The sequence below is a fragment of the Pristiophorus japonicus genome, chromosome 8 (assembly GCF_044704955.1).
Source record: "Pristiophorus japonicus isolate sPriJap1 chromosome 8, sPriJap1.hap1, whole genome shotgun sequence".
Taxonomy (NCBI): Eukaryota; Metazoa; Chordata; class Chondrichthyes; family Pristiophoridae; genus Pristiophorus; species Pristiophorus japonicus.
The window spans coordinates 42909048-42924251 of NC_091984.1; the positions used below are offsets into that span (position 1 = coordinate 42909048).

A 15204-nucleotide genomic window follows, 5' to 3' on the forward strand; every position below is an offset into this window, starting at 1 on the left:
TCCGGCACCACCCCCCTGCCTGGCACGATTCTGGTGGCTGGGAGCGCATGCGTAGAACGCGGTCACTCCAACTTTGGGGCCCACCCGAGGCACCGACCACCTCCCTCCCCCCCTCCCCGACCCCGGGCAGCCTCTTTCTCTCTTCCCCCCCCCCCCCCCCCCCCAAACTCGGGCTGACCTCCTTTTATCCGGCAAAATCCCTTATTCGGCACAGGCCGGGTCCCGAGGGTGCTGGATAAGGGAGGTTTAACCTGTACCATCAAATCTAAGCTTACACTCTTCAAATGTTTAAACCATACTGAAAGGAGACATATTATTCAGACAGGAAAAGATAAATACTCACAAGCTCTTTACCTTTCCGCCATTGTTCATAGGTTTATATGTAACCTTCAGGGTTGCTGACCGAGGGCAGTGCGGTTCTTTGTTGGCCGGCGCGGACACGATGGGCCGAAATGGCCTCCTTCTGTGCTGTAAATTTCTGTTTTTATGTTTCTAAAAGCAATTCATCGCTACTCTGTTTAGGAAACAAGAAAAGTATGTGAGGTAAAATAGAAACAATAGACACTTGGCTAATGAATTGTTATATATAGTAAATACATACATAATACACACAGTAACATACATAATGATGTCTTGGGCATGAGAAGATCATTGGTCCATCTAACCTTCCCTTCCAAACCTCCCATTAGAATCATAGAATGGTTACAGCACAGAAGGAGGCCATTCGGCCAGTCAAGCCCGTGTCGGCTCTCTGCAACAGCACTTCCGCTAGTCCCACTCCCTTAGAGTTCTTATTGTGCTCTGGAGCTAGTAGCCCCGAACAGGAATTCATCTGGCCCTTTTCTTAAAATCTGTCAAGATTTTCTATAACACTATTCTTAATGATAACCTGTTCCATAATTCTGTCACCGTCTTACTAAAAAAAAGTTGCCTAAATTTCCTATTCTCCTTTGACAGCCTTATTTATCCTCTAATCATTGAATCCTATGCCTGACAGAAGAACGTCCCAGATTTCTATAGCTTTGAAAATCTTGCTCCATCAAGTCTCTCCTTATACTCCTCTCCAAAGAGATGTCTCCTATACTCCTCTCCAGAGAGTGGTCTCAGGATGGACTATCCTTCCTGATAATTTAGCCTTGAGCCTTGTAGCCCTGCTCTGGACTGCAATATGGAGACCAAAATGGAACACAGTACTCCAGATTGTGCCTCACCAAGGCCAGATACAATTTCAACATCACCCTCTCCCATTTGGTCACACTTATAGCTATACATCCCAACAATTTATTTGCTTTTTTGATTGCCTGCAAACACTAAAGTGATAGTTTTAACGAACTCTCCACCAAATACTTTCTTGCTTTGTTACCTCAGCACTCTATCTACTATGCAACATGCACTCCATATTTTTACTTTTTCTACCAAATCTCTCTGAACGTTGGCTTGCCACCTTTGATACTTTGGACAACATTCTATCCTGTAAATCATTTATAAAAAGCGGCCCCAACTCTAACCCCTGTGTACTACACTGGCAACTGCTTTCCACGCTGATACCTGTAATATTGTTCACCTTTCAGTTATATGTCAATCCATCTCAATTCTTGTGTCTCCTGTGAATCAAGTGCCCTTTGAACTGTCTGTTATGTGAAGCAGTATCCAATACCTCCTGAAATCCAACTAGAGAACATCCACCATCTCATCCTTGTGGATCAGATCTGTAATTGGTCAGACACTTGACCTTCTGTGTCTGTAACCATGTTAGCCTTCTTTAATCAAACCCTTCCCTTCCAGATGATTCCAGATCTCTCATCAAGGTCTTGAACATTTCCCCACAAGCAAGGCAAGGTTCATCCTTTGCCCCCCATCTCCATTTGGTGTACATTTTGAAAGAGAATTTTTAAATCTCCTCAGCCAACTCCACCTTCTATTGAAAAGTCAGAGCTTTGAGTTTTTGTATTATCCTAAGCTCCCAAAACTTTCTACTATTTTGTGTCTTCTCTCTCTCATGCTCCCCTCAGCCTCTCTTTCCCAACTCCCCCCTCGCCAACATGGTAAAAACAGATACACAATAATGTTTTCATACTTCTGCCACTTGCCAGTCCTCAGACATCGCCTCCCCATCGCTCCTAGTAAAAAGGCCCAATGTCCTCTGCATCCTTCTCTTGCTCCTGTTTTACATACAACACGTTATTGCCCTTTTATATATGTCCACTATATTATTGTCGTATTCCTTCTTGTAATTCATCAGTTTCTGAAGTTCAATTGCTTGATTTTATATTTCTTTGCGTCTGTTCCTTCACCATACAGTCCAGAGTTTTATAAGGTCATTCTTTTTATCTAATACTTTCTATGACTTTCTGTTTTATCTTTGACTTTCATTTGGGATAAACCGGCGCAGCATCATTAAAAAAATTCTTTAAAGCTTCCTTACTTGCTCTCCACATCCTTCCATTAAATAGTTATTCTCTCCTCTCCATCTATCTTCTCCTAATTTCAACCTTTACATGAACAGCTTTCTGATCTATAGACCACAAATGTTCCCTTACTTCAACTTGGCTTATATGCCCTCCTCATCAATTAGGAACAAATATAATATTGCCTCCCCTTGTTGACCTCCTTTGCCGTTTAAGAAAAGATTCTTGAAATACTTCAATAAGCTCCTTGCTGGGACCTTGTCGTTTTTATTATGACCACCACGGCAATTAATATTTTTGCGGTGGTCAGTAATATACTTCTACCTTTGGTTTTTTTTCTCTTTCTATTAGACTTGTTTAAAGTGTCCCTGTGGTATTTCCCAGTTCCTTCCTGTTTGCAATGTATCAACTTTCCCTGACAAATTTTTCTATTTCAATTCTTCCTGAAGCGTACACAGCCCTACAGATTTGTTCCCCACTTAACCTCTTTTATAAGCCACGTTTCAGTAGCTCTTATAGTATTTATAAGCTCCCTATTTACCATTGCTTTTAGCTCCTGGCATTTATATAAATACCTTTTGTCAGTGTCAGCTGTGGCTCAGTGGGTAGTACTCTCGCCTCTGAGTCAGAAGGTTGTGGGTTCAAGTCCCACTCCAGGAACTTGAGCTCACAAAAAAAATCTAGGCTGACACTCCAGTGCAATACTGAGGGAGTGCTGCACTGTCGGAGATGCCATCTTTCGGATGAGACATTAAACCGAGGCCCCTTCTGCTCTCATAACAAAAAACAGATTATCTGGTCATTACCACATTGCTGTTTGTAGGAGCTTGCTGCTGCATTTCCCACATTACAACAGTGACAATACTCCATTGGCTGTAAAGTGCTTTGAGACGTCCGGTGGTCGTGAAAGGCGCCATATAAATCCAAGTCTTTCTTTCTTGGATTATTCCTTGCTCTCTTACGAGATTCATATGCCTCCTTCCTAATAATTGGTCCACATTATTATCTCCTCTCCCTGCTTCTCTAGATTATTTATCTTATCTGCTATGATTCAGAATATGAACCTCTCCCTCTATATTAATTGACCTGCCTAATCTGTCTACCTCTCAAATAGGCCCAGCAAGTGGCATATGGAGTAAATAATGAATACATGAATAATGTAAGGCACTTATAGTAGATAGCCTTTTATCTAACTCAAGTAGACAAAATAATGAAAAAAAATCACAACTCTACAAAATAATCTAATAAAAGCACAATACTGCAGATGCTGGAAATCAGAAATAAAAACAGAAAATTTTGCAAATACTCAGGTCAGGCAGCATCTGTAGAGAGAGAAACAAAGTTAATGTTTCAGGTCGATGACCTTTTGTCAGAACTATCATCTTTGTTTCACTCTCCATAGATACTGCCTGACCTGAGTATTTCCAACATTTTCTGTTTTTATTTATTATTTTATAAAATGGCTTTTAAATGGAGTATTTCTTATCTTTTCTTACCTGTTTCTTAGGTTTTCAAACAGACTCTTGGCTACTTTTTGGTTACATGGTTAACTGACTTTCTCAAAGGATCTAACTTCAATTACCAACTTCCAAAATTGTCTTCACATTCTGGATTTTGAATATTGTGCCCCTGAAACGTAGAATTGCTGCCATTTAATTTCAAAGGAACCTATGTATTTGAAAATCATGTCAGATTCTCTTAAGCCTGTTACCAAGGGAAGACCACAACAAAAAAAACTCTTGCAATATTGAATCAGGTCAGGCCACATGCACCACTTTAGCTTTAGTGATGCTCATACTCTCCCTAAAAATGACTGAGTTTTAAAGCAGAAATTCGCACAATAATGCGAGACAAAATGCAGTGGCCTGGAATTTGTGGTGGATAGTAACAACGAACGAACAGCGTTTGCTGTTATTACCCTATTGAAACTGACCGCAACTTCAGGATAAGATGAGCATGTGCTAAATCCTGAAATTGTGGTCAGTCATTCACTGCTCCAACATTGGCTGTGTGTGGACCGAACTCCCCCCCCCCCCCACCCCACAGAGCCAGCAATTAGGAATAATCATAGCTTTTCCGCAGTAATATCGCTGTTAAGTACCTCATTAGAAGCTAGACCTTGTTGGATTAGGTGTAACTGAGGTTTTAACAGAGTATTGTCTGCTAAACAAACATTATGACCCTGAAAAACTAATTTTAATTTTGTGGTGTGTCAAATTTTTCCATAATGATGAAAATTAAAATTTTTAAGAAACTTAAAAAAAAGTTTTATATTTTTTTTTAAAAGTTCATATTTCTTTCAGATTTACTATTTTAAAAAAGTGAGAATAAAAGGAGTTTCTTCACTTCCTGGTTCCCTGTCTGAGAATTATGCATTGTGATTGGCTGCTTAGACAGCTTGTTGATGTCAAAGCAGCTCGTGCTATGGAATTTCCAATAAACTACACTGCAGGTCGAAAAAACAAACTTCTTACCAAAAATCACAAGATCTTTGTGGGCCGCTTTATTCGGGGCTTGCGATGAACGCCTTTGCTTTACCGCTGATTATGGGCCATTATTCTTGTCAAAGTTACCCCAGAAGCCCTTTTCTTCAATTTTTCCAAAATTCCTTTTCTAGGACCTCCATTCTACTTTACCTACATTGTTGATTACCAGTAGTTTTTTCACCCTTTTAGTTAAGTCCTGAACTCTGGTGCCTAGAAAGCAACATACCATTGTGGACTCTTGGCCATGCTATCAGAAGATTCTATCAATTCTTCTTACTATAGGGTCCCCCACAGCTAGAGCGTTGTCTTTAATCTTATTTGTTCCTTGATCCCTTTGAGCAACTAGCTGCTGCCCTGTCCCACTGACCTGTTTGTGGTTACCATCCCCTGTGGTTCCATTCTTTTCCACCACCAGTACTGAAAATGTGTTGGGCAACTTTAATTCCACAGGTTCCCATTGTTTCTATCAAATTTTTATGTACGCAAACAAGAATTTGAATCAAAAGGTCTCAGAGGAATGTTGGATTGGGTTTACTTCCATCTCCGCTGATATTTATATCCATGTTCCTACCGATTATATCAAACATTAAGAACAAAACCAAAAAACAAGTTGAAAATCAGTACGTCAAAGAGACAGCATCAAGCTGCAACACTCAGATACAAATGAACAACAACTGATTCTGGAGTTATTTGGTTTTTATTGCAACTGTTGTAGTATACTTTTTTTCAGTATATCCATAGAATGTGTAATTCAGAGGGTGGGGGTGACATTAAAATGCGTGCTGATTCACACAGCATGGAGTACAACAAAAGACAAACTAAAATGACATGCTCCAATCTCAATCAAACTATTAGCTTATTATTTGATTACACTCTATTTAAGATATTATCTTTGCCACTCATCTCTATTTAACAGCTGCTAAATGTAGCAATATAAAACCGCACTTGAACAATGATTTCCGATTGCAAAATGTAGGGAAAGAAGTAATACAATGAACATTTCGGTAAGGATAAGACAGCAATCCAGTCTCGGGTTTCAGATGACTAGTAAATGATTTTACAAGATCATGTATAAATGCAGATGATGAATAAGGCCATTTGTCCATCTTAGTTCCTAGTGCATCCACTCACAAACAACTTCATTTTCCATCCTCCATTTTAGTATTCAGCTGTGGTTACAGGTTTTTTTTTTCTTGTACTACCCTAACCAAAAATCCATTCCATGTGATCACTCTGTGAAGAACTTAATGTCCTCAGTTGGAACCTATATGCATTTATCCAACTGTCAGAATTTAACTTAAATTACTATTTCAAATTTACCTTTCCTAACTTGTTTCAAAACTGAAAAGCTCCAAGTTTTTCTAGGATTTCTTCAGAACTCAGTCCTCTGCTACTAGGAACTGGCCACTTAAATCTGTACCACCTTAGAATCATAGAAATTTACAGCACGGAAAGAGGCCATTTCAGCCCATTGTGTCCGCGCTCTGGGTGAAGAAACTTCCCCTCAAATCCCCTCGAAACCTCCTACCAATTATTTTAAGTCTATGCCCCCTGGTTGTTGATCCCTCTGTTAAGGGAAATGGGTCCTTCCTATCCACACTATCCAGGCCCCTCATAATTTTATACACCTCAATAAGGTCTCCCCTCATTCTCCTCTGTTCCAAAGAAAACAAACTCAGCCGACCCAATCTTTCCTCATAGTTAAAGTTCTCCAGTCTAGGCAACGTTCTCGTAAATCTCCTCTGTACCCTCTTTCGTGCAATCACATCTTTCCTGTAATGTGGTGACCAGAACTGCACGCAGTACTCTAGCTGTGGCCTAACTAGTATTTTATACAGTTCCAACATAACCTCCCTGCTCTTGTATTCTGTGTCTCGGCTAATAAAGACAAGTATTCTGTATGCCTTCTTAACCACCTTATCTACCTGGCCTGCTACCTTCAGGGATCTGTGGACATATACTCCAAGGTCCCTCTACACTTCTCAGTGTTCTACCATTTAATGTGTATGTCTTTGCCTTGTTAGCCCTCCCCAAATGCATTACCTCACACCTCCGGATTGAATTCCATTTTGCACTGTTCTGCCCACCTGGCCAGTTCATTGATCTCTTCCTGCAGTCTATAGCTTTCTTCTTCATTATCAACTACACAGCCAATTTTAGTATCATCTGCAAACTTCTTAACCATACCCCCTACATTTAAGTCCAAATCATTGATATATACCACGAAAAACAAAGGACCTAGTAATGAGCCCTGCAGAACCCCACTGGAAACATCCCTCCAATCACACAAATACCCATCAACCGTTACCCTTTACTTGGATCCAACTTGCCACTTTGCCTTGGGTCCAATGGGCTTTTACTTTCGTGACCAGTCTGCCATGTGGGACCTTATCAAAAGCCTTGCTAAAGAACATATACACTACATCAAATGCACTACCCTCATCGACCATCCTGGTTACCTCCGCAAAAGATTCAATCAAGTTAGTGAGACAAGACCTTCCCTTAACAAATCCATGCTGACAGTCTTTGATTAATCCATGTATTTCTAAATGAAGATTTATCCAGTCCCTCAGAATTTTTTCCAATAATTTTCCCACCACCGAGGTTAGGACTATCCCTTTCACCCTTTTTAAACAAAGGTATAAGATAAAAGTTCACGGGGTTGGGGGTAATATATTAGCATGGATAGAGGATTGGCTAACTAACTGGAAACAGGATAAATGGTTCATTCTCTGGTTAGCAATCATTAACTAGTAGGGTGCTGCAGGGATCAGTGCTGGGACCCCAACTATTTACAATCTATATTAACAACTTGGAAGAAGGGACTGAGTGTAACGTAGCCAAGTTTGCTGACGATACAAAGATGGGAGGAAAAGCAATGTGTGAGGAGGACACAAAAAATCTGCAAAAGGACATAGACAGGCTAAGTGAGTGGGCAAAAATTTGGCAGATGGAGTATAATGTTGTAAAGTGTGAGGTCATGCACTTTGGCAGAAAAAAATCAAAGAGCAAGTTATTATTTAAATGGAGAAAGATTGCAAAGTGCCGCAGTACAACGGAACCTGGGGGGACTTGTGCATGAAACACAAAAGGATAGTATGCAGGTACAGCAAGTGATCAGGAAGGCCAATGGAATCTTGGCCTTTATTGCAAAGGGGATGGAGTATAAAAGCAGGGAAATCTTGCTACAGCTATACAGGGTATTGGTGAAGCCACACCTGGAATACTGCGTGCAGTTTTGGTTTCCATATTTACAAAAGGATATACTTGCTTTGGAGGCAGTTCAGAGAAGGTTCATTAGGTTGATTCCGGGGATGAGGGGGTTGACTTATGAGGAAAGGTTGAAACATAGGAACATAGAAAATAGGTGCAGGAGTAGGCCATTCGGCCCTTCGAACCTGCACCACCATTCAATAAAGATCATGGCTGATCATTCATCTCAGTACCCCTTTCCTGCTTTCTCTCCATACCCCTTGATCTCTTTAGCCGTAAGGGCCATATCTAGCTCCCTCTTGAATATACCCAATGAACTGGCATCAACAACTCTCTGCGGTAGGGAATTCCACAGGTTAACAACTCTCTGAGTGAACATGTTTCTCCTCATCTCAGTCCTAAATGGCTTACCCCTTATCCTTAGACTGTGTCCCCTGGTTCTTGACTTCCCCAACATCGGGAACATTCTTCCTGCACCTAACCTGCCCAGTCCCGTCAGAATTTTATATGTTTCTATGAGATCCCCTCTCATCCTTCTAAACTCCAGTGAATAAAGGCCCAGTCAATCCAGTCTCTCTTAATATGTCAGTCCAGCCATCCCGGGAATCAGTCTGGTGAACCTTCGCTGCACTCCCTCAATAGCAAGAACGTCCTTCCTCAGATTAGGAGACCAAAACGGAACACAAAATTCTAGGTGAGGCCTCACCAAGGCCCTGTACAACTGCAGTAAGACCTCCCTGCTCCGATACTCAAAACGCTTAGCTATGAAGGCCAACATACCATTTGCCTTCTTCACCACCTGCTGTACCTGCATGCCATCTTTCAATGACTGATGTACCATGACACCCAGGTCTCGTTGTACCTCCCCTTTTCCTAATCTGCCGCCATTCAGATAATATTCTGCCTTCGTGTTTTTGCCCCAAAAGTGGATAACCTCACATTTATCCACATTATACTGCATCTGCCTTACATTTGCCCACTCACCTAACCTGTCCAAGTCACCTTGCAGCCTCTTAGCGTCCTCCTCACAGCTCACACCGCCACCCAGTTTAGTGTCATCTGCAAACTTGGAGATATTACACTCAATTCCTTCATCCAAATCATTAATGTATATTGTAAATAGCTGGGGTTCCAGCACTGAGTCCTGCGGCACCCCACTGCTCACTGCCTGCCATTCTGAAAAGGACCCGTTTATCCCGGCCCTCTGCTTCCTGTCTGACAACCAGTTCTCTATCCACGTCAGTACATTATCCCCAATACCATGTGCTTTGATTTTGCACACCAATCTCTTGTGTGGGACCTTGTCAAAAACCTTTTGAAAGTCCAAATACACCACATCCACTGGTGCTCCCATGTCCACTTTACTAGTTACATCCTCAAAAAATTTCAGAAGATATGTCAAGCATGATTTCCCTTTCATAAATTCACGTTGACTTGGACCGATCCTGTCACTGCTTTCCAAATGCGTTGCTATTTCATCTTTAATAATTGATTCCAACATTTTCCTCACTACCGATGTCAGGCTAACCAGTCTATAATTACCCGTTTTCTCTCTCCCTCCTTTTTTAAAAAGTGGTGTTACATTAGCTACCCTCCAGTCCATAGGAACTGATCCAGAGTCGATAGACTGTTGGAAAATGATCACCAGTGCATCTACTAGTTCTAGGGCCACTTCCTTAAGAACTCTGGGATGCAGACTATCAGGCCCCGGGAATTTATCGGCCTTCAATCCCATCAATTTCCCTAACACAATTTCCCACCTAATAAGGATAAACTTCAGTTCCTCCTTCTCACTAGACCCTCGGTCCCCTAGTACTTCTGGAAGGTTATTTGTCTCTTCCTTCGTGAAGACAGAACCAAAGTATTTGTTCAACTGGTCTGCCATTTCTTTGTTCCCCATTATAAATTCACCTGAATCTGACTGCAAGGGACCTACGTTTGTCTTCACTAATCTTTTTCTCTTTACATATCTATAGAAGCTTTTGCACTTAGTTTTTATGTTCCCAGCAAGCTTCCTCTCATACTCCATTTTCCCCCTCCGAATTAAACCCTTTGTCCTCCTCTGCTGAATTCTAAATTTCTCCCAGTCCTCAGGTTTGCTGCTTTTTCTGGCCAATTTATATGTCTCCTCCTTGGATTTAACATTATTCTTAATTTCCCTTGTTAGCCACGGTTGAACCACCTTCCCAGTTTTATTTTTACTCCAGACAGGGATGTACAATTGTTGAAGTTTATCCATGTGATCTTTAAATGTTTGCCATTGCCTATCCACCGTCAACCCTTTAAGTATGATTTGGCTGTCTATTCTAGCCAATTCACGTCTCATACCATCAAAGTTACCTTTCCTTAAGTTCAGGACCCTAGTCTCTGAATTAACTGTGTCACTCTCCATCTTAATAAAGAATTAAGAAAGGTCGAGTAGGTTGGGCCTCTACTCATTGGAATTCAGAAGAATGAGAGGTGATCTTATCGAAACATGTAAGATTATGAGGGGGCTTGACAAGGTGGATACAGAGAGGATGTTTCCACTGATGGGGGAGACTAGAATTAGAATAAGAGGCCGCACATTTAAAACAGAGATGAGGAGAAATTTATTCTCTCTCAGGGTTGTAAATCTGTGGAATTCGCTGCCTCAGAGCTATGGAAGTTGGGACATTGAATAAATTTAAGACAGGAATAGACAGTTTCTTAAACGATAAGGGGTTATGGGGAGCGGGCAGGGAAGTGGAGCTGAGTCAATGATCGGATCAGCCATGATTTTATTGAATGGCGGAGCAAGCTCAAGGGGCCGTATGGCCTACTCCTGCTCCTATTTCATATGTTCTTATGTTTGCAGTCCTCCGGCACCACACCTGTAGCCAGAGAGGATTGGAAAATGATGGTCAGAGCTTCTGCAATTTCCTCCTGTGCTTCTCTTAATCATAGGCAGATAATGTCAGCGCCCACCTCTGGATGCAGGATGATGCATTGGTATTGATACCTTTGTTTTCCGAAAATAATGAAATGAGTGGCTTGTGATCTGGTGATTTATCTGCTTTCAAAGCTGCTAATCTGCTTCATACTTTCTCTCTCACTCTGTTTATGTTACCTAATGTTTCTCGCACTTCCTCCCTGATTGCAATGTCTGCATCGCCCCTCTCTTTTGTGAAAACAGATGCAAAGTATTCATTAAAAACCATACCCTCGTCTTCCGCCTCCACACACACATTACTTTTATGGTCTCCAATAGGCCCTACTCTTTCTTTAGTTATCCTCTTGCACTTAATGTTTATAAAACATCTTTGGGTTTTCCTTGATTTTACTTGCCAAAATTCGTTCATGCTCTCTTTGTTTTCCTAATTTCCTTTTTAATTGCATCCCTGTACTTTCTATACTCCTCTAGAATCCCCTCAGTATCTGTCATAAGCCTTCCTTTTTTTCTTTATCCTACCTTGTATGTCGCTTGACATCCAGGGGGCTCTAGATTTGTTAGTCCCACCCTTTTTCTTTATGGGAACTTACTTGCTCTGAACCCTCAGGATCTCCTCCTTGAATGCCTCCCACTGCTCTGACATTGACCTTCAAGTAGCTGTTTCCAGTCCACTTTGGCTAAATCTCATCTCAGCTTAGCAAAATTGGCTTTTCCCCAATTGAGAACTTTTATTCCTGATCTATCTTTGTTCTTTTCCATAACTACCCTAAATCTAACTGAATTATGATCACTAGCACCAAAATGCTCTCCCATGAATACCCCATCCACCTGCCCAGCTTCATTCGCTAAAACTAAGTCCAGAATCGCCCCCTCTCTTGTTTGGGCTTGTTTCATACTGGCTAAAAAAAAAGTTCTCCTGAATGCATTTTGGGAATTCCGTACCCTCTATACCTTTCATACTAATTTTATCCCAGTTAACATTAGAATAGTTGAAATCCTCTACTATTACTGCCCTATAGTTTTTGCACGTCTCAGAAATTTGCCTACATATTTACTCTTCTATCTCCCTCTGACTATTTGTGGGTCTCTAGTACACTCCCAGCAGTGTGATCGCCCCTTTTTTATTCTTCAATTCAATCCATATGGCCTCATTTGATGATCTTTCCAACATTTCATCCCTCCTCACAGCTGCAATTTTTTATTTAATCATTACTGTATGCCCATTCCTTTTTTACCCCCCCCCATCTCATCTGAAAACCATGTAAGCAGGAATGATCAGCTGCCATACCTGCCCTTCTTTCAGCCATGTCTCAGTAATAGCTATAATATCATACTCCCAAATGTCTATCTGTACTATCAGTTCCTCTGCCTTATTCCCTATACTTGCATTGAAGTAGATACCATTTAGCATTGCCAAACTCCCTTGTCTATTTTCTAGCTCTTGTTTCCTCTGTCTTCCAAATTCACTTTCTACTTTTCTGCTTTCCAATTTCAGCTTTGCTTCACTCTCTTCTGAATCGATACTGCAGGTTCCCATCCCCCTGCCAAGGTAGTTTAGACCCTCCCCAACAGCACTAGCAAATCTCCCCGCGGGGATATTGGTCCTGGCTCTGTTGTGGTGCAACCCGTCTGGCTTGTACAGGTCCCACCTCCCACAGAAACGGTCCAATGCCTCAGGAATTGAAAGCCTTCACTCCTGCACCTTTTCTCTAGTCACGCATTCATCTGCTCTATCCTCCTATTTCTGTACCTACTAGCACACGGCACCAGGAGTAATTTGGAGATTACTACATTTGAGGTCCTGCTTATTAATATCTCTCCTAGCTCCCTAAACTCTGCCTGCAGGACCTCATCCCTCTTTCTACCTATGTCATTGGTACCGATATGGACCACAACTTCTGGCTGTTTATCCTCTTCCCCCCCAGAATGCCCTGCAGCCGCTCTTTGACATTCTTGACCCTGGCACCAGGGAGGCAACATGCCATCCTGGAGTCATGTCTGCGACTGCAGAAACGCCTGTTTGAAACATAGAAACATAGAAAATAGGTGCAGGAGTAGGCCATTCGGCCCTTCTAGCCTGCACCGCCATTCAATGAGTTCATGGCTGAACATTCAACTTCAGTACCCTAACTATCGAATCCCCTACCACTATTGCCCTTCCACTCTTCTTCCTCCCTCCCCCTGTGCAGTTGAACCACCCGTGTTGCCGTGGATTTGGCTCTGGCTGCACTCCCCAGGGGCACCATCGCCCTCACCAGTACTCAGAACAGAATACTGGTTGGCGAGCGAGATGCACTCGGGGGACTCCTGCACTATCTGCCTGGTACTCTTCTGTCTGACAGTCACCCATTCCTTCTGTGCCTGCACACTCTTGAGCTGCGGGGTGGCCACCTCTAGAAACGTGCTATCCACGAAGTTCTCAGCCTTGCGGATGCACAGCAATTAGTCCAGCTGCCGCTCAAGCTCCGAAACCTGGAGCTCGAGTTGCTGTAGCTGGCGATACTTCTTGCACATGTGGTCGTCCAGGTTATGCGAAGCATCCAGGACTTCCAGGCTATTCAGAGAAGGTTCACTAGGTTGATTCCGAAGATGTGGGTGTTGACTTATGAAGACAGGTTGAGTAGGTTGGGCCTATACCCATTGGAGTTCAGAAGAATGAGAGATGATCTTATCACAACATATAAGATAATGAGGGGACTCGACAAGGTAGATGCAGAGAGGATATTTCCACTCATAGGGGAAACTAAAACTAGGGGACATAGAATAGGGGGCCGACCATTTAAAACTGAGATGAGGAGGAATTCCTTCTCTCAGAGGTTTGTAAATCTATGGAATTCTCTGCCCCAGAGAACTGTGAAGGCTGGGTCATTGAATATATTTAAGGCAGAGATAGACAGATTTTTGAGTGATAAGAGAATAAAGGGTTATGGGGAGTGGACAGGGAAGTGGAGTTGAGTCCATGATCAGATCAGCCGTGATCTTATTAAATGGCAGAGCAGGCTCGAGGAGCCAGGTGGCCTACTCCTAATCCTATTTCTTATGTTCTCACTTGACACAGGATGTACACTCCATGGGACTGAGCTGCCCTGCCATGCCTCTAGTTATTAGATTAATTAACAAAAGTTTTTAGTATACTTCTCTGCCCTTAGTTAAAGACTAAAGTTGTTTGAACTGGTGCACTCCACTCTCTGTCCTGTGACAGTTTGAACTGGTTCTCCGTTCTGTCCTCTGATAGTTTGAACTGGCACTCTCCATTCTGACAGTATGAACCGGTGCTCTCCACTCTCCTCTGACAGTATGAACTGGTGCTCTCCACTCTCTCCTCTGACAGTATGAACCGGTGCTCTCCACTCTCTCCTCTGACAGTATGAACTGGTGCTCTCCACTCTCTCCTCTGACAGTATGAACCGGTGCTCTCCACTCTCTCCTCTGACAGTATGAACCGGTGCTCTCCACTCTCTCCTCTGACAGTATGAACTGGTGCTCTCCACTCTCTCCTCTGACAGTATGAACCGGTGCTCTCCATTCTCTCCTCTGACAGTATGAACCGGTGCTCTCCACTCTCTCCTCTGACAGTATAAACTGGTGCTCTCCACTCTCTCCTCTTACAGTATGAACTGGTGCTCTCCACTCTCTCCTCTGACAGTATGAACCGGTGCTCTCCACTCTCTCCTCTGACAGTATGAACTGGTGCTCTCCACTCTCTCCTCTGACAGTATGAACCGGTGCTCTCCACTCTCTCCTCTGACAGTATGAACCGGTGCTCTCCATTCTCTCCTCTGACAGTATGAACCGGTGCTCTCCACTCTCTCCTCTGACAGTATGAACTGGTGCTCTCCACTCTCTGTCCTATGATAGTTTGTACTGTTGCTCTCCACACTCTCCACCTTTTTGAATGTCTTCCTTGAACTCGGTGATCAAATTGGACACAGCACTCGAGGTAAATGCTGCTCAGAGCACTGTCAATTTTTAACATCACATCCAATGTCTTGTACTCTATTGGTTTACCTATAAAATTCAGCATTCTACATGCTTTGTTAAAATTGCTGCTCTGCTAGCATAAAGACACCTCTCATTATCAAGGGAGATAAATCATGTGCTTTCCTTTTTCTAGTTCTGACAAAGGTTTAACACTCAAAACATTAACCTCTCTTTTTAGATGTTGATGGGCCTGTTGTGTTTTCTC

General features: G+C 42.4%; 1 protein-coding gene across 2 annotated transcripts in view; it reads left to right on the forward strand.

Annotated features, from left to right (window-relative positions):
• Positions 1–15204, forward strand: part of LOC139268486 (MAP kinase-interacting serine/threonine-protein kinase 1-like) — a 94985-nt gene that overhangs the window by 20443 nt on the left and 59338 nt on the right. The gene's annotated exons all lie outside the window — the stretch shown is intronic.